Source organism: Dysidea avara, chromosome 6, assembly GCF_963678975.1.
Source record: "Dysidea avara chromosome 6, odDysAvar1.4, whole genome shotgun sequence".
NCBI classification, from domain to species: Eukaryota; Metazoa; Porifera; class Demospongiae; order Dictyoceratida; family Dysideidae; genus Dysidea; species Dysidea avara.
The window spans coordinates 31,570,776-31,591,721 of record NC_089277.1 but is presented as its reverse complement, the minus strand read 5'-3'; the positions used below and the strand labels follow the sequence as shown (position 1 = coordinate 31,591,721).

The window sequence follows — 20,946 nt, the reverse complement described above, 5'->3', positions numbered from 1 at the left end:
AAGTATTTTACAGATACAATTGTACCTAAGATTTCTACTGGCATGAAAGAAGTGTGTAAGCTGATTGGTACAGCCAAGTACATAAGTTTCACCACAGATGTATGGAGCAGTAGTGTTAGTATAATTTCTTTACTAAGTTTAACTGCACACTGGGTTGATGATACATTTGTTAAGGTTTCTGCAGTCCTGCATGCACAGGCAGTGGAAGAATCTCATACTGGTGAGCACATTGCAGCACAAATGGAGTGGATGCTTCAAAACTGGGAGATACCTCGTTATAAAGTGCATATAGTTATAAGTGACAATGCAAGCAATATGGTTAAAGCCATGAATGATGCCTCTTTTTCACATTTTGGGTGCTTTGCACATTCTCTGCAACTTGTAATAAAAGATGGGCTGTTTGTACAAAGGACCATAAATGATATACTTGCAATATGCTGAAACGTAGTGGAACACTTTCATTGCTCTTCAGTTGCCAACCACAATCTAAAAAGAATATAGGAAAGTTTAAGTATACCTCAACATAAGCTCAAATTAGATATCACTACTAGATGGTATTCCACTTTATATATGTTTCAATCTGTCTTGGAGCAAAAAATGGTGCTGGCAGCCTACTGTGCTGAAAGTGGCACTATCCAGCAGCTTACACCCTATCAGCTGGAATTGATGAAGAAATGTGTCAATATTTTGAGCCCCATAGAAGAAATTACACGTTCTATATCAGCTGAATTGGCTCCAATATCCATTGTCATTCCATACATAAGGATACTGGCCAAAGCACTTGAGAAGAATGAAAATGACAGTGGCATCCGTACAATGAAGGGGGAATTACTGAAATCTCTAAAGTCTCGGTTTGCAGGGATTGAAGAAAGAAAAGAATTGGCCTTGGCTACTTTATAGGATCCCAGGTTCAAAGATTTTTTTTTTCGGGTAATATCATCAAGGCTACAGCCAAGGAGATGCTGATTGAGGAAATGAGCAGATTTAGTGATTCCACAAGAGAAAGTGATGAGCCTGGTCCTAGCCAACCAAAGAGAATGTGTCCACTTAAAAAGTGTAGTCTTACTTGATGTAATCTCAGAAATAATTACTGACTCCACTGGTGACACTCCTGCTACCACAACAGAAGTAGAGAAATTCTTATCTGAATTATAAGACCGGAAACCCTTACACATGGTGGGGCCAAAACAATAAACGGTTTCCTATACTGTCAAAGTTAGCACAGCATTACTTGTGTCCACCAGCTACTTCTGTTCCATCAGAACGATTGTTTTCATCAGCAGGCATGATGATGTCTTTACAGTGGAACCTCTCATATCTGGTCCTCTATTTTCAGCCCAAATTAGTTAAGTGGCTTGAGTCTATTCACAATAATGAAGTTTGGGTGAGATGAAACACAAGGAGGGAGCCTAAAGGTTGTTGTTTACCAGTTATTAATAAGTGATTTGTTTATACTACTAGTAACTACCAGTTTGACTTGGTTGCTAGGTGATAATCAACCCAGGGGAGTGACCATGAATACTCTGAAGTGACTTCCTCTAAATTGTTTAGCACTAACTGATAGCAATAACAACATGCATTTAAATTTGTGTGTAATTCTTAGTTGTGGACATCTCTGGGATATGTACTGAGGTTTTGTATCATTGTTTGAATTGCCGTAACAATGGCGTGAGGCATGAGCATGATCGTAGGCTTCCGGGTTTTCCCTGCAACTGCATGCAGTCAAGCACGTCATTACACTCATTCAACAATAGTAGTATATACCAGATTGTTCAAATAAGAGAGGTACTGTCACAGTGACTCAGACACTGATAGCTCATGCCTCCATGACATATTCTCCCTACAAGATGTTATATGTCACACACCATTGTATGATTATATTCTCCTCATACATTACTGGATTATTTGTGTATATCAATTACCTGGGATCCACTGTGTGAATATTTGTACATGTGTTAGTATTTTGGTAGTATATAACTTAATGTTTATTAATAGCAATGATCAAGAAGACATTACAAGGCCAGATACTATGGTGTGGGCTGGAGAGGACAGCTGCTGCAGACAAGTTACATCATCTTGGTCAACAAGCTGAACTACAGATCCAACAAGAAATAAACAAATCATCTTAGTCATATAGCATTGCTTTTGAAGTGTCCACTGATGGTAAGTGTGTATATTGTATAGTGTATGTAGTACAGGATGTGACATGTGTAGTACAGGATGTGACATGTGTAGTATGTGTCTATGTATGACCTTCAATTAAGGTTGACAATGTGTAAACATGTTGTGCAGAAAAAATGAGCTTCAAAAAATCTGTGTGGTGCCATAGACAATGATGTGAAAATCCTATGCATTGTTTAATTTGTGAGAACATTATTACTTAAGAGAAACAAGCCAAAGGTAGATTCTAAGAAAGCCACATCTATCTAAGGTAGCATATAGCAGGATTTTATTGTGAGGACATAGTTGGTTTGTAGTAAGGTTTTTAGCACTTGTAAGACCATCGTTGTGTTGGAACATTTGCCAACTTTCTTGTTTATGTACACAACAGCTTGTTTATTATTATATATTAGCTTCATTCCCCTACACAACAGGTGTTTCACTGAGCAGCGAAAAGAGCTTCCCTGTTCCCAGCCAACTTCAAGTGCCTACATAAATTCATCATGGATACAGGGAAACACATCTATTTCTAACTAAATTTCATTACTTTCCATCTAGTACGTGAACACTTATTTCAGTGAACAATAAATTTGCACTGGAAATTTAATGTCCAGGATTCTGCCCAGGAATTCCTGAGTTGTGGCCTAAAGTTAACTGATATGCTTTGTGTTACATTAGAGTATATTGCATGTACTTCAGTGATATTTGTAAGAGTTGTACTAGTCGGATTTATGAAGGTACTGGTCAGATTTTAGAGGTACTGGTCTCTCTTGACCACTTCTAACCACTGTGTGGAGAACTCTGTGTGATACAAATTTGTCACTTCATGAGATTGAATGTTGCAGATTAGGTGTTGCATGGTTTCATTGGTGCATGTAAATTTGTCCACAATAAAAACCTGCTACATAGTAGCCCTGAACTGTGGTCTAGTATATTAATTCCAGCCTCGTGTGTAGTGGGGTTTAGTGGCTGGGAAGAAATAGCTTGACATCTAAGTGGACAGACCACATTTCAAAGGAAATATGGTTAATTGTACATAGTTTTGGTTGCATGCTCACCTTATGACTAGATGCCACACTGAAACTTTGCTTCACAGCTCTCTAGCTGATTAAAGGACAAAGGCATAATATTTTGGTCCCACCAGGGGAAGGCAGTAATAGCCGTTGATATTGAGAGGATTGATGTGCGCAATTCTTTGAAACATTGATGCCCATATATTCTGTAAACTTTAGTGCACGGACTTGAAATATGGTTTAACGGATTTGCCACATCATGGCCAGCAAGATGGCAGCTAGTTTTTGTAGTCCCATCTGCTGCGAACTTATAGATGGTTTTGCATGGCAGAAAGTTCCAAGGCTGCTGGCAAAGCTCAGGTCACTGGACGAGGGTGACCATCTTTGAAAAGGTTCGCCAGATCGATTCTATCTAAGAAACTTGTAGCAAAGGTGAGCGATATAGACAATACATGGTTAAAACTAACAATATAGCAACCTGGAAATGCTTTTTAGGATTTTCTCAGGGGCCAACGGGATAATTATATAATTATTAAGCTTTTTGCCACATTTAAAAAAAACGTTTATTGTAATGTCCATGCTGAAAACCTTCAGATATCAATATCGGTATCGGGATCTGTAAGTTTTGCAGCCAATATATCGGTTAGCGGTATAATGGAAAACTTCCATATCGGTGTACCTCTACAATGTATGAGTACCCTAGCTACAATACATGCTTTTACCTCGAAATAAATGATAATTATAATGGTGACAGTAATTTATTCTTACCACATAACACTTGCAATTTTTGTTCAATCACTAAATGATGTCAACCTTGTTATGCTACAATCTGTGTGTTTCTGTACATATGTGCTTACATGTATCTTTATCTTGTGTGCCTGTTATACTAACATTAATATTTCATTGTTGTAAATGCTGTACATGTCATTATACAGATTCTTCACAATGATGCTAAAAGATGTGTACAATATAGCCAAAGAAGATACAATGTATCTATTACTATGATGTCATCACTATACAGCCAGTGCAGCAGGTTAGAGTCACACCGAGATGTTGTTATGGACAGAGAGGCTCTACTAATAGTTGAGGTGTGTGTGTGTGTTGGCATTTGTTGTTTCCTTGAGCAAGAAGCTCACATTGCTCCAGTATACTCAGCTGTTTACATAAATGGGGACTAGATGGCAACCTGGTGGCCTGGAGTCAACTGGAGAAGTAGCCCACATAGCTACAACATCAATGGGTAGAAAGCAAATGCCAACTGTCCATGTCTCGCATGGTTGGTGAAGGTCCAGATGGGACTTTGAGTGCTCACACTTCACCTGTGAGACACGGCACAGCCTTGTGTGGGTTACTGGTCATTACTACTTCAAGGATTTTATGAGAGAAATATCAACACAATGATCTAAACTCCCATTTTTTACATGGTACAGGTGTATTTACAACGTAATTCACACTACAGGCTAAGGTGGTCAAGATTGGTCAATTGTCAGCACTAAATCATGACCATCTAGGTCCTTAGTTATAGCACAACAAAAATTACTGTATTGGTGTCATGTCTGGGCTATGTAGCAGTGTATTTCGAGACAAAACTGTGGACCTGGGGATTTGATAACATTCACTTAATGCAATATAGTAAAGGATTAAGCCATCAAGATGAATTCACAAGGTACCTGGTGAGATAGAGATATGTCAAACCTGGCCACACAAACATTGTCCCATACATTAAATTAATAGTTCATGTTACACCCTGTATATGGTATACTATTTAGAGGAGGTGTATGTAATGGGCTTGTTTCAGGCAGTTGCTAAGTCAGTACAAGAAGTTATCTATGTAAATTACTTAGACTTAATGCACAAGGAAGGTTCTGTGTACATGGTTTGGAAAATATAGGGTTGTAGTGTTCCACTAACTATCTGGTCATTATTGAAGTGGAAGTGATATTTGTTACCGTATAGCGGGAAATTTTCAAAAGGTTAAATTTTCGAAAAAGAGTGCTTGATTGGAAATTCGAAAAAATATTTTCAAAACAATGCCTCTTTATCCTGCCACACTGTAGATAATTAATTCACGGAGGAAGCTAACAGTGGTTGTGTTGATCACACACATAGCTAGAATTTACTGCTTTGATTGTTCAGTATAGCTAGATAAACTGGCTTTGATAAAATTTCGTCTAGCTACCCTTGGGTCTTCCTTCGTAGGTTGAACCATGTTGTTTGGTGGACTTCGCCTCAGTGGCCTGCGGATCGAGCTTTGGATTGAGCCATAGCTAAGTACATGGCGTTTTTCAGCCCATATAGATGTTTGCTGATAATTATAGTATTTCCTAGTAATTTCTGGTTTCTCGAGCTCTTATAGGCTTCAAGACTCGTGGTGTCACTCGTGCTCGCTCATATGCACGCATGTGGTAGCTATAGCTATATGGCTAGCTACTTGTGTGTGGCCCAGTGCCTAACTGTAATACATTAGGCCTATAGCTAACTGATATTAGTAGAAACTATGCATGCGTACACTTGCAAAAATCATTTATATATACCTAGCTAAACTTTCTTTGATTGTCACTTCATAGCCAGGATGTACTATAGCAAGTATTTTTGAATTTTTCGGAAACTTAACCTTTCGAAAATATCCTGCTATATGATATATTATCAGTTATGAATTAAGCTACTCCTACACTTATTAGTAGCCACTTATCATCATCAAAGTCATCCATAGTCTGGGCTTAACAGTGTGGTCAGATCCTAGTCTCTGTGTTGTGCTTATCAGTTGCTTATAGTATCTGATCAATAAATTCTGCATAGAGAGTAGGGTCTGGCCATGTGAGACTACATAACAGGCTGGCAATAGTGTTGAATGTAACTCTAGCACATAACAGGTACAGGCATTGTTTGTAAAACAGATTTGCATGAAAAAGATAGAGGTACTCTAATAGAACAGTCACTACATAGTATCCTAGTCCAACAATCACAACATCTACTAAAACATAACACACAAGTAGCAAACACAGGTGTATTTTCTGGCATTTGAATGCAATGGATTAGACAGAAAATAAGCTCCCACGTTATTACTGATAGTGTTGCGTCATGTCTGCACGTGACGCCTAGTATAAAAAGTGTGTTGTGGTGTGTTATAATTCACTCTAGGCCACGTGTCTTGAAACAGGTTTGACCCACCCACCCTCCCCTGTGAATTTCTTAACTCACATCAGATAACCGGAGCGGACAGACGGAGAACTTTTGACTTTAAGATATACATGCACAAGAGTGGAGCTTTTTGTTTGTTTTTTTCCTGTACAGTCAAAAAAAAAAGGCCGGCAGGTTTTTCCTCGAGTTTCCTTGGGCTGGGTGCTCAAAATTTTTTTGTTGAGCTTATTTTTATTTTGCTAGCCCCCACTTCATTACTCATGCAGTTTTTTTCTGTAATGCAAGATCTGATTAAGTAGTAGTTAGTTGTTGTAAAGGATTTGTATGTATGTATGCTATGGTCAATCATTCTTAATAGCCAACCTTCTGGGTGTGTGTGGGTATAGTATGGTGTGGGGGTAACTATGTACAAGTAAACATGAAATTATATGGTGGCAATTATCAGTATCTTTATTGAAATGTAATGCTGGTTGTATATTTTTAATTGAAATTTTTACTACCTACATAACTGGCAGCCAGGGCTGCCCACAGGATAGGTGGGGAGGGAAAATGGGGCATTTTGCCCTGGGCCCCCATCAAGGGCCCCTGAATAACTTTAAAAGATTGATATACTCTAATAGAGCAGTCACAATTTCAGAGGAGCAGTGTAGCAAGCTTATAAATAAGGAGATATGGTTGGTGAGGGGTAGTGATTGTCATTGTCAGCATGTAATGACCTTTTGTCTTCGACTTACAGCTAGGCTGAAGTTGTGATTCAGAGTAGAACCCTCCTTGTCCCTGGGGCCCCACTTTAACTCTTTGCCCTGGGCCTGCTGGCAGCTTGGTTTCTGACATGATGTCGCAACGCGTATAGTTTTGCATAATTGAATTGAATTCTAATCATGATTAAAAACTAATGTACTAGCTACTGTAGATGCCAAAGTCGATTGCATTTACTACTAGTGACTAAGAATACAGTGAAGAAACACATGTACCTGAAATTATGATCAGAATTTATTCTAAATAATGCACTATTGCAAAATTCACCGTAATATCATTAGGACTTATTCGGGGCTTAGTATACACCTGTATAAAGTGATTTCTACACTAGTGAAGTACAATTTCCAAAATAAACACAGTGCTAAACTTCATGGCTTACTAGAGTTAAGCTCTGGGAAAATGTACAGTATGGGTACGTCACGCAATCATCGTGACGTTATGTCCTACCTCCTATAAGGCTGCAGGCTTGAGTTTGATGTAGCTTCAGTCTGAGATGTGCCTTTTTGCCAGCCATAGCAGTTCCATCTTCTTTTTTGTCTACCAATATAAACACACATTACAATTATCACTTTAAACTGAGTAACCTTTTTATTTTATACCATTACACTAGTGGCAATAACAAGGACCTGGAGGAATCTACAGAGATATTCTATGATACTCCGGCCAAGCCAACATCTCCATGGTCTTTTCCAACGATTTTGTGTTATTATAAAGTTGATGTCTCCAGACCATTAAGTAAAAAATTTGATGATGTGGGGAACTACATAACATTTGATGGAGTTGTAACTTGGTAAGCTGTTCTGTGTTAGTGTGTATATTAAGAGGTGTAGTTTTACTTTTATGACATAAAGTGCAATAAATTTTTGACTGTGTCGGTAATCTCCAGTCCTACATTTTACCACTTTCTTACATATGTTACAATTCTCCTTGTAGCTGTTTTCAGTATAACACCAGCCAGACAGAACGTCACTGGTTCCAGGTAGAACTTCACTGGTTTCTTAATTGTTTATGAAGAGAACATCAGAACAATAGAAAGATCTTACTGGTGAGTGTTCATTAGATTATTTCCTTTGCACATAAATGTTGAGGTTTAGTCAATGTCAGGAAAAGTTCAACACCTCATTATCAATATCAAATATTGTAACATGTGAATTACATGTCATACTGTATGTGTCTCACAGATCTTCCTAAATGACATTCCTAGCTATAAGAAGGAAGTGCTCAATTATGCATACCTCCTGTAAATGTTACAAATAATAAATATTATGCTATTAGAATTTCAGTTGTCTAGCTTTATTGATGTCTCAGTTGTATAGTCTTTTTGTACTGTTCAAGTAATGGGTTTTCAAAGTTCAGCCTTTTAGTGTAGACTACCGATTATTGAATGATAACCATTTATCAAACTTAACACACTGAAGGAGCTATGCAATAGGCATACATCGATAAAAGCTAAAAAGTATTGAAATAAGGGAGGTCATCTACACCTGCTGATATACTGGTGGACATCCAATCCTTATTTATATAATAATGTTATTCCATATCTCATGAGTGGTGACATGTTATTATCCACACTGTTATCTAACACACAGGGTACTTAGATGAGGTCAAGTCAGGGACCTGATGATATAGGGTAACATTTGATGGAGATGTGTACCTTGGTAAGCTGTTCTGTGTTTGTGTGTAGAAGTTTAGTTTGGCAGTCTATGACATAATTTTATTGCAGTGTTAGATTTTTTGACAGTGCCAATTCCAGTCTGGTATTTTACTGCTTCTAATGTTACAATTCTCCTTGTAGGTAATTTCAGTATAACACCTGCCTGGAATATTATACCTCAAACACTTACAGGGTGGAGAGTAAAGAATTGTGTTTTATCAGAATATCTTAGTGGTGAGTATTAATTAGAGTATCTTCTGTGTACACACATGTTGTAGTGTTTGCATGTGGATTGGTCACATGTCAAGAAAAGTTCAACCCAACACCTCAGTGTTTTCAATATCAACGATAACTGATCTGATAAGTGTAGCTATTTATATTGGAGGAACCAAATTAGGATGTTTAACTTTATTTTAACTGAAGATGGACAATTTGTTACCAACATAATGTGAAGTCACTGAATTGTATGTCATGTTGTGTTTCACAAACCTGACATTCCTAGCTATGTAAGTAACAAGTGGTCAATTATGCATACAGTGGAACTTCTCTTATCCGGGCAGTCTGGTACATACTACTGTCCGTATCTCAGAAATGTCTGTAACTAAGAAATGCAGGCTAATATGCTGAAGTAACTGTTTTAATGGCAGCAATGTTGTTACTGCTATCAGTTTGCACTTTACAGTTTAGTGGGTAGAGAAGAAGTCACTATAGACCATTCATGGTCATTCCCCTGGGTTATAAAAATGTATTATCACCTAGCAACCAAATGGTAGTTATCATTAGTAGAATAAACAAGCCACTTAGTAGGTAAACACTAAACAGCAACCTTTAGGCTTCCTCCTTGTGCTAGTCTGGCGTAGCCGACCCGCGCGTGTAGCGCGAAGGTTTGGTGACAGCCACATTCAGTACCTGTGCAGGTGGAATGCAATTAAATTTGAAAATACGAACGAAAAATGTGGACAATTTCCGGTAACAGAGCGTGACAGCTACTGTACTTGCACTTGATGTGACGTCTATTTCCTTAGCAAACCCTTACATTTGTGCTGGTTGTGGAAAAGACATAAGAAGCTCGCCATGAATCGGGAATAACATCATAGAATGTTAATTGGTCACTAAGCGATCTGATTGGACGTACCAGTTTTCGTAAGGCTGGCACAGGTACTGAATGCGGCTGTCACCAGACCCTCGTGCTATGCGCGGGGGTCAGCTACGCCAGACTACTTTCATCTAACCCAAGCTTGATAGACTACAAGCCAGAGCTCTGGATAAGGGAGGTTCCACTGTACAATACTTCCTCACAGAAGTTGATATTATGCTACTTGAATACCAGTTGCCTAGTAACCTGGATAGATTGAATTCCTTCTTTTTTTTCTTTCTTCCAAATACTGTAATGGCAGGTTGCGTCTATCCCTGCTAGGATTATCCCAGGATTATCCCAGGATTATCCACCTGTAATGAATGATGCAATGGACACTTGGGATTGTATCCCTATTTGTGATAGAATATATTTCCCACCAGTATCAAATGGTATGTTGAGATTGGCAGAATAACCCTCACTGAAATACCATTTTGTTGATCATCTCATCAAGTACTGTAGCCTACATAGTTTAGTATTATCAGTGTCCCAGTTTTACCCTTGTAACTTTAAAATAAAATAATACTGACCATCAGAACCACAACTGACTAGGTGATTCACTACGATACTTTTTATGTCCATAGTGGTGTCACTAGCCTATGATGTCACTGTTGTCATGACAACATGTCTTACTCTAGGATGGCACCATGTACCATAAGTACAAGAGTAGAGAAGAAATGAGGATATTACTTATTGGTGAGTATTTGTGTGTTTGTGTTGCATAAAATGTGTACACTTTACGCTTGTTGCGTGTATGTTAGGTTTGGAACGAATGTACAAATACATCCTCCGAAGCTTCTTTTCAAAATGTTACCGAAGCTTCGAAGCTTTGTTGCAAATGTCATGTCAACTATTAACGACCACAATTGATGGTTCTTAGGGTGTACACTGTAGCACAAATTCCTACACTTTGCTATAGCTCCAGTATAACCATTGTTTAAGCTACAATTACATCAAAAAATATGTAAATGGTAGCTTCCACAATGAGTGGAAGCCGAGCACTATTTCCTTCCTGTTTACAATGCGAGAACTATTAATCCCGAATACCACAGCCATCTGTCCTATTGCAAATTAATCCGACAACCATAGCAACTGTTACTAGGCAACAGAAATTAGATGAATATGATCATCTTTATGATCAAGCAATGTTGTCTTTACACTCTAGTAATGATATCTGATGGCTGTTGTGACTGAAATCCAGCACAGCACATGATGTGATATTGTCACGGGTGTATCTAACCAGTTTAGACACCTACCTGTGGGTATCTATTGGATTTTAAATACCTCATTAATGACTAAACTTCAAAGCATACTATGTGTGCCATAGTCTAATTGTTGATGTACTTTACTGGAATAACACTACTAAATATGGCAATAATGAAGCAATAAAATTATCAACAACCATCGTCATTCTTTATAAGGTACTGTCCAAAATGAATCTATCAAACAGTAAAATAGCAGGGTTTGTATTTTCTGCCAACCAAAGACACATACACACACATGCTCGCATGCACGCGTGTGCACTCCTCACACACACATACGCTCACAAGCATGTAAACGTGCACGCACTCACACACAATATACACACACTCACATACACACTACACCTACTACACATGCATGCAATTAACGCATGCACACACACACACATACACTAGGACACATACACTAGGGTTGAGACAAATAGTTCGAAGCTTCGAAGCTTCGTTCGGTCTCATAACATTCGGATGCTGTTTTACCCCACCAAAGCAGTGTGGTGTGTTTCTATTAGAAGTAAATGTCCGACTTGACAACTATTGTTACCATAGTGATAGATGCCCCAAGGTATAACACAATATGGTTGCTTAGCAACGGTTGCTAGGTAACCGAAAACTCGTTTTGAGACCATAGCAACGGTTGCCAGGCAACGGTTGTTAAGTGTGATTGGTCTTTTGCAGTGGTTATTTTTGAATTTCTGTTGCCTAGTAACAGTTGCTATGGTTGTCAGATTAATTTGCAATAGGACAGATGGCTGTGGTATTCGAGATTAATAATTCTTGCATTGTAAACAGGAAGGAAATAGTGCTCGGCTTCGCCTCGCACTATTTTACTCCTTCCTGTTTACAATGCTCGCACTATTAATCCCGAATACCACAGCCATCCGTCCTATTACATATACTAATATTGTGGTATAACCGGTATATACCATTATACCTCTACCAGGACTCAACCCAGATTATTAACCTAGAGGGGGCAAAGTAAGTCGCTTTGGATTCTAGGGGGGTCTGGATACATGCTCCCCCAGGAAAATTTTGAATATTTAGGTGTAACAATTTTGGTGAAATTTTACTGTGATGCCATTGAATATTGACCATTGGATTATACAACTTTGGGATCAATTAAACCTTTCCATTTCTCAAGGCTTTAGGTATAAACCTAGGAAGGGCAATAGCTAACCAGGGGGGCCTGTGCCCCCCTAGATTAACCCCTGCTCTACTGCTAGATCCAGATATAAAAGTACAGTACAGTTTCTAAACATTTTTTATATACTCAAGACATGCTTGTGTTTGCAAACTGATTGCAGTATGATATTATTGTTATATGAACACTTTTCATACAAATAGTGAAGCTTTAAAGAATGTTTTGTTTATTCCACGGTATTGCAGTGTTTAGAAATTAGATGGTACGAAAACAGATACCATGGTTTAACTAAAAACTCGGTATATTTCGCAGCACTGGTATAGTTAGTGATATCACGTGGCTGGTTTTAGTGTGTGTGTGTGTGTGTGTTATGTGTGTGTGTGGCATGTGTGCATTGTGTGTGTGTGGCATGTGTGTGTTGTGTGTGTGTGTGTTATGTGTGTGGCATGTGTGTGTTGTGTGTGTGTGGCATGTGTGTGTTGTGTGTGTGTGTTATGTGTGTGTGTGTTATGTGTGTGTTGTGTGTGTGTGTTATGTGTGTGTTGTGTGTGTGTGTTATGTGTGTGTTGTGTGTGTGTGTTATGTGTGGCATGTGTGTGTTGTGTGTGTGTGTTATGTGTGTGTGTGGCATGTGTGTGTTGTGTGTGTGTGGCATGTGCTTACATGCATGCGTTTGTGTGTCCTTGTGTGTTTGTCACTTCATTATATTATATTATATGATTCCTATGCTTTCACACTCACTCACACACCAGTGTTTCATGCCTTCATAATATATTCTGCCTACACCATTACTACCTTGCTGGTATGATTCCTAGTAGTTGTTGTTCACTAATGCTCTAGTTTCACACGGCTGTTTGTCAGTTTGTACCTGTCCTAGTGTAGTGTTGGCATTAAATGGCCAGGTAATGGTCTTGTTTCTACCTATCATTGCGTCTTCATTAGCAATGTAACACCAGGAGCTTATAAGTGCCGGAGGCACAAATACAACACTCGAAGGCACTTGTAAGCTCCTGGAAACACACATTTACACTAAATTATACAAGATACATCTGCACGTGCATGTTAGCACACACACTATCACAACAGTGACAACGCGTACACATGGATGCACACACACGCACTACACACGCACTACACACTACACACACTTGTACATTGTGTATGATATAGTGCAGCATAGGTGCAGCATAGGTGTAGCAAGCACCTCATGGTTGGGAGGCCAGACAATGGTAAAGACAAAATACAAGCTGGGCATGCTAAACTTGGAATATGGAGCATGTCCCTCCAGGAAACATTTTGAAAATCAGCTCCAGCTCTCTGAGATTGAATTTCAGTGTATTTTTAGCAGTAAAATCATGTTTGAAACATTCCAGCAGTGTATTCTTACTTGTGTAAGTCACAACCACTAAGAAATTAATTTTAGAGGTGCTTGTCACAATCGTTGATCTGAAGCCTTTAAATAGCTAATCAAATTATTGGGGGACATGCTCCCCCCAACCCACCACTTCCTATGCCTATGTGCAGTACATCTGTGATGAATGTAGGGAAATATAAAATTATTTGAGTGTACTTTTCCAGTTACAAAACCTAAGAAGAAGTTGGAATCAAATAATGATCTATTCCAGGGACAACTTCAACTTTGCAGTACATAGTAATTAAGATCAGATGAAAGACTCTGGGAGCAACAACCACCTGAACTGGAGAGGCAATGTTAAGAAGTTAAGAGGGAACAGACACAACTTGTTGAACAATACAAACTATTAGATAAACAGCAACATGAAAGAGAACTATTTAAAAAGTCAGAGGGAGATCACCATCAACATAAGAAGGTAAAATATGACCATATAAGGGTTCCTATTTGTATATACATTGTATACAAATATTATGAATCTCTTTATGTCTGGCCAGCTGCTATAAGCATAATCCAAAATAACTGGGTACTATATTGTCTTGATATGTGGCCTGGCTTAAATATAATCATTACTGTGGTTGACCACCAGTTCCTGTCATTTGCAAATGAATATAATCATGTTGCATAAATACAGATCATCTCAGTATTTAATGAGATTACCAAGCTCTATTATTACAAGTCTTGATACAAAATGACTAGTCGTTCATTTTTTCAAGATACGACTGTCGAATTTCGGATGGACAAGCAGTAGTACAATTGTGCGGAAGCCAGTTTTTAATACTTGCTTCCACCTGGCAGTGGTGAATTAAAAAGAGAAGAAAAAAAACTGTTTCAAATTTTTGTGTGACATGGGTAGAATTAATGCGTAAACTAAATACCTGATAGAAAAGGTAGCTCCACACTATGGTAGATAATCAGGTGAATAGTGTCTAACAGCAAATTCAGTCCCACAGGGCCAAGCACGAAGAAAGAGCTCACTCTGAAGGGCTAAATTTGTAACTTGCACTACAAGAGAGTCCCTGTTTGTTGTAAACAGTAGAGAACAAAATGCTTAATAGATTTCTGTTGGTACAAGGTGCTTTATGGTGACAACTTGGTTGTTTTAGGCCCTGTGAATTTCATGGTGAAGCCATACAAAACAGTTAATTATTAGAAACTATGGCTACGTAAATGGGACCATGTGTCCTATAGGTTCCATTATTAGTAAGAGTTTATAAACCCTTGGTATTATGATATCTAGTGTTCGTAATATAAAATGAGAGGAGAGTGTCCTACTGCAGTATAGACTGTATTCTAAATGACGTCACAAAATAAAATGGCTACGGCTATTTGGGGTATTCTAACATTTTCGAGTGAGAGTTCCAATGGGGCTTAATAAGATTCAGATCGCTATTCAATCCTGGAAGACCTAAAACTAACAGGTACAGTTATAAGGGTGTAAAATCTATTCTCTAATGCCGGGTTAGAAATTTTCAGCTGGTTTTCAAAGTCTAGAAGAAAAACTATTGTTTCTTTCCTGTAATAACCAAACCTGGTAATTTTGCCTCGATATCTAGTTTGTTAGCCTCTATATCAATCTTTGAAATCTCGATCGCCATTGGTGATAATACTCGAAAATATAAGAATCCCCCAAATAGAAAATTCATGTGACATCATTTGGAATACGGTCTATAGCCTGTACAAACGTAAATCTCAAAGTTATGATGCAATACCTATAGTCACTTTCAATGTGCTAGTTGGTCAGGGATGTACTCAGCATTAAGTTTCGCTGACTGTTGTAGTTATGACTTCAATAAGCAGTCCACTAATGACATTGTCAATGCTCCTTAACACTTTATGTGTTGACATGATATCCTAAAGTAATCAAGGTTTTACTGTATTACTTTGAGGTTCACATTTATACAGGCTATACTGCAGTAGGACACTCTCCTCTCTTTTTATACTATGAACTCTTGATGATATGGACCATATATATATGTACATCAACCATAGTAGTGTGTAGATATGTACATCATGTTTAACTGACTGTTAATATTACAGGTCAGTCTTGATCCAGTCCTCAACATTATCAAGGATCAATGTTATCATCAAGGTTTCAGCAACAGCCTTAATGATAGATGATAGTTACAAGTTTCTAGAACATCAGACACTGTTGAGTTCACACCCTCGAGCTCACACTGAGACTCACGTACTATGTACTGTATGTGATTGTGTGTAGACATTTTGTGTATGATATAATGTGGTTTAGTGGATGTAATGACTGACTGTATATAATTAATGTGTAATGTAATTATTGTGATCTTGTAATGATTATTAATTACGTGGCTTGCTTAATACATAAATTAGAGCTTGTATGTGTTAGAGTAGAACTTTCCATCTGGATCTACTGTTGTTTGTTACCGTTTTACAAGTTTGGATCTACTGTTGTTGTAATTGGCAACCCTTTATGGCTTATGGTGATGATTTTATTAAGAGGGTAATGAATTTCGACCATCCACAGTTCCCAGGGAAACTTTGGGAGTAATTCTTAAACAATACCATTTTAATTTAGCTACTAAGTTTTTAAGGTGAAAATACTTTATTGTGAATTAGGGCCTACGTGTAAAAGATGCGAAAAAAAATTTCCCTCAGAAAACAACTACAGGTGTACTGTGTAGATGAAAATCTGTCTATATATTACAGGAATTTCTGACTACTTCCATTTCAAGATCTTAAGGAGCTGCTTTACTTGTGCAGGTCGTAGCTATGGGAACGAGCAGAGAAATGGGGGTGGAGCAGTTCCCCCACTTTTAAAGTGGGAGGGGCAGTGCCCCCCTTACTTTTCCAATACCCAGTTGCCAAAGTAAAGCAATTATTATATTTAAATATCAAAAATTTCCTGTGAGGCCCAGACTCCCTAATATTGTGCTAGTGTGCTTTGCACACAAAGTTATAAAACACTTTGTAACTTACAGCCACCCAACGTGACTTGCCCCACACTTCTGTGTACCGTATAGCCTAAATATTTCAAGGGGAATTTTTTTTGGGGGGTTTACAAACAATTTTTATCCTTGAAATATTTAAACCTCCATACATGGGAGAAAATTACCAACATTGCAAAAATTACCAACATTGCACAACCTCAAAAATTTTGCCCCTCAAAATAATTAGGCTATACAGTACTATAATTATATTTAGAGGTGCTTGTATTATCATGAATCTACACATGTATAATTACACAGGTATGTCACTTACTACTTCAGTTATCACAGAAGTTTCTTTGTGGTGGTTTGTGAAGGATGTGGTTTACTATGGCTGCTCATTTTGTGGTTTACTAATAGTCAAACATGTTGTGACAATTAATAATCAGTGACTTATTATTATGGAAAATTATTCTGTGGGTCCTTAACTGTTACTAGTACATGTAGCAGCTATACATACATGAAGCTTATGCTGATGGAACAAATCAGCCCATTTAGAAAAACAAAGTTTGTTTCCATGTCACTGTGTGTTCATATAACTGATAGCTTCTCATTCTCTTCTCTACCATCTGTAGTTATGGTATGTTATACTCTTGGTAGACAATCAGTCCCCACTTATCGATAGCTGCAACAGCAAAATCAAGTATGGCACACAGATAGATCTATACCATAAATCTGGAAAATTTTCAGCATAGAAAATTTTTTCGTAGTAAAATTCTGTTGCAAAATATTTTTGTCACTTTCATATGTGACAAAAAAAAGTTTGATAGAATAAAGTTAATGTCCTGTAATTTATTATCAACTCATATTTATTGTAGTGCATGCATCCACTGTCGTTTCTGGCAATACATGTAAAGGATGAGTGGCATAAACAGTGGATAGTAGCTAATTTGTCAATTATTTGTATGTGCAAATTTTTCATATTAACTAATAATTTGTCGTTTTAATTTTCGTTGATACAGCTAGCAATGGAAATTTTGATGACAATTTTTTCTTGATTTACAATATGACACAGTACAGTATAGTAGTTTACCTGATGAGCTAACTCAAGCACTATTACCATACCAACCTACTAAGCTACTTGTCAGCACAGGAGGATCATATAGAAGAGCTGTCTTCTGTACATGATTAGTCCCCATTTCTCCATACCACCAACAGTGCAAAGTCTGTTATGGCAAACAGGTCTGCAAACATAACACATGCAAGTGAAATATAATTAATTACATACAACGGCCAAATTGAACTAAAAATAATGCAAAATTGCAGGGCCAATGAGGCCATCATGTTTGATATCACATTTTAAATCCTACCACATACATACATATCAACTGCTGGCCAGCTGTGTCTGGCAAACTTTTAACACAACAGATAGCCTTAGAATGCACCATCCTAAGTATAGAGGTGATTAATGCAATGCATATAAACAGTATAGTCCTCATTATTTGCTTCCACTTGTGAGTGGTAAACTCTTAAACCTTGTATACACTGAAGTGCAAGACAGTTGTCAAAGATTTGTCTATATACGAGAAGAAGTGGTTTTGGAGTATATTAATCCTTTTCTCATTTTGTGGAAATTTGCACAGAAGAGTAATTTTGCCTACTATTATTAGCATTATGCATGATGCTTACAAGTGTCTATTGCTGCACCAGTAAAATAAAAGGAATTTGTTTTATACTCACACTTGATAATCTTTGTAGTAGTATAATATAATTCCCAATTCCAATTCTTATGAAAACAGTAGTATTGGCCCAATACCAATACTAGATTCCAATACCAATACTAGATTGTAAACAAAGTGATGGTAATGGTATGCACTTTGAACATTTGTGGCATTTCAATATTGAAAAGTTATGCACAAATGTCCATAACACACAACTTCTTGTACAGTGGTAATAGCTAATTGGGGTGAGCCCCACAATAATAATGATGTGGATGGCTGTGATGGATTGGTGTTGCTTGCTTGGAATTGAAGTGTATACCAAAATATTTAATATTATAAGCCATCTAACTGCTAACCAACCAATATACATCACAACCACTAAGTTGTCTAAGCGATAACCATGTCTACCTGTGAACTGTAAACTCTAGCCATTGTTGCCTCTAGGCCCAGGCCTATTATTCTCAAAATAATTTATGTTTTTGAGCAGTGCTAAGAATCAAGTTTATTATGCTTTCAACTCAAGGTTATACTCGAGAAATGACTTTTATTACAGTAGCTACATTAGTGTTTCCTGACTGATGTATTAGAGTAAGTGACTGCTCTATTAGAGCATCTTGATCATACTTTTACGAAGTGTGAATAACCAACCAAGAAATGGCTAAAAAAGCAAATCAACCAATCAAGATGTCCGCAAAAGGGATGATAAAGCACCTCTGAAAGCTAACTTTTACCATACACGAGAATTTACTAGTATTTTGCAGTAGACTATCAAGAATCAAGGCTCTTTTATAGGTGAAATCAAGTGATCAAGACAAAAATAATTTCGGCAATCAAAATTCTCAGTGATTCCGGTTGCAAGTGTATCAACTGGCGGTATGGAAGTGACTACCACTTGCCATATGAAGATGGGCATGTGTATAATTGCATGGTAAAGGTGGCCTACTTGCCTATTGTATGGGCATGGGGGCTGTTGCAATTTGTTGTGTCTGCCTATAATAATGTGCAGATAGTGTGGATGTAAAGACCAAGTTTAAAGGTTTTTCTGTCTCCTAGGCTGGCAGGCTGAGATCTATCCTCGTCGCCTAAGCCCTCGCCTAAGCCTGAACCCCTTTGAAATTTCTAGATCCGCCATTGATTTAATAAGTACAAAGAGTTGAAAACAGCCAGCTATGCAAAAAATATACACGAATATACATAAATTTACCGGTACAACTGTAATTTAAATCAAGTGAACATGTAGCTATCTTGCGTAACTAACCTGGCGCCGCACAAGTAATATCATAGAACCTCCCCAGGAACCTCCATCATCACATCCATCTCGAGATGCATCGCCTACCCTTTCGGTAAATCACGTGAAATTCATCGCGGGACGTGGCGCGTAGCTAAAAGCAACTCTCCTTCCGCTGCTTATGCTTCATACAACATGGCGAAAAGAGAGGTTAGATTTTTAAGTAACTCTAATATAGTAAATGTTTGTACAGTATTTGTGCAAGGCCACTTGTAGCCTGCGTGTACAAAAATATGTGTAGCTCAATATATTCACTGGTAAAAGACCTCCAGAATCATTCTATTGATCATACGTTTCCACATATGTCAAATGTAAGGAGTTGTCACTATAGCTTATGACTGTACTTAGGTAGGTCAATGGTCATGCAAGGCAATGAAATCATTCTACATACATTACTTGTGGGCCGGATAAATTCAAAACCCACAATCAAAAACTATATGTGAGTTTGCAGGAATTATATTGCAACTCACAAGAAGTAAGAATCTCCAATAAGATCTTTCAAAGTTCCAGCAGATAACAAGTTGCTATGATTGTAATGATGTTTCTTCATAGCTGTTGGGAAGACACACCAAGAAATTAGCTGGTATTTGACCGGACCTGTGAAAATACTATAGGGTGGGCACAAACTACATCCTGCCACACAACCAGTCATATCTTAGTATATAGAATATTTGCATTCTGTAACTTGTATCAAATAGCCATTTAAACATTTAATAAGGGCCGGCAGAAGAGTACATGAGCATAGCATGATATAATTAAACGTTTTGAGTAATGGAAGTTTGAAAATGTAGGCAAATTTTATGCTACACATGCCCTATTTTTGCAAGCCCACACTTGTTATGGTACAAGTGCCAGTACACATTGGAAAATAAGGAATAAAGCAGTCAAACACTGAAACATTTAAAGTCAAGGTGGATTTTTACCCAGTCAAGACCTTAACTGTAGTTGCAGATCAACTTGCCTATGTCACATGTGTTGCTATTGGCTATGTGAAGTTAAATTAAATGTCTATTAACTTCAAGGAGGGCATGCAGTCCACCTCAGGTTAATGATTAAGTTAAATGTTCAAGAAAACCAGCACCATAAATCTGATAAGAATCTGATAAGAATCTGAACTAAAATAATTAAATTACATCATTCTATGGAATGGTGGAGTTTCTGACTCAACCAAAAAAACACAGTACAGTAAATTTTGGACTAATTTTACCTTCTCTATACATACTCACTACCTAGTGATGTAGCTAGACTTTTGCCATATGCCAGAGTGGACAGTCATGCAACACACATACACATGTATGGACATTTTAAAAATGTGTTATACATCACTACATACTTTGCCTACACTGCTGACTAATATAACTTAC

The 20,946-nt window shown here is 37.7% G+C and overlaps 2 long non-coding RNA genes across 14 annotated transcripts in view; one reads left to right on the top strand and one right to left on the bottom strand.

Annotated features, from left to right (window-relative positions):
- Window positions 1-17,037, top strand: part of LOC136257936 (uncharacterized) — a 115,360-nt gene extending 98,323 nt beyond the window's left edge. For 4 of the 12 annotated variants that reach the window (XR_010702337.1, XR_010702338.1, XR_010702332.1 and 1 more), the window contains 10 exons: window positions 1,996-2,163; window positions 4,109-4,261; window positions 7,684-7,863; window positions 8,007-8,118; window positions 8,663-8,731; window positions 8,869-8,961; window positions 10,501-10,558; window positions 13,841-14,091; window positions 15,714-16,515; window positions 16,895-17,032. This is a non-coding gene — a long non-coding RNA (uncharacterized lncRNA). Of the gene's footprint in view, window positions 1-1,995; window positions 2,164-2,967; window positions 3,606-4,108; window positions 4,847-7,683; window positions 7,864-8,006; window positions 8,119-8,662; window positions 8,732-8,868; window positions 8,962-10,500; window positions 10,559-13,840; window positions 14,092-15,713; window positions 16,516-16,894 lie in introns of those variants that run through there. The other 8 variants (XR_010702335.1, XR_010702333.1, XR_010702334.1 and 5 more) reach the window with 8 other exon arrangements.
- LOC136257956 (uncharacterized) lies at window positions 7,315-19,789 on the bottom strand. Of its 2 annotated transcripts, none has more exons than XR_010702456.1 (3): window positions 19,553-19,789; window positions 16,908-17,817; window positions 7,315-7,610 (listed from the first exon to the last, which is right to left on the bottom strand). It is a non-coding gene; the product is annotated as an uncharacterized lncRNA (long non-coding RNA). The 2 variants fall into 2 exon arrangements; XR_010702457.1 differs by lacking the exon at window positions 7,315-7,610 and having other exon boundaries at window positions 16,860-17,258; window positions 17,667-17,817.
- Window positions 19,790-20,946: the final 1,157 nt, after the last annotated feature.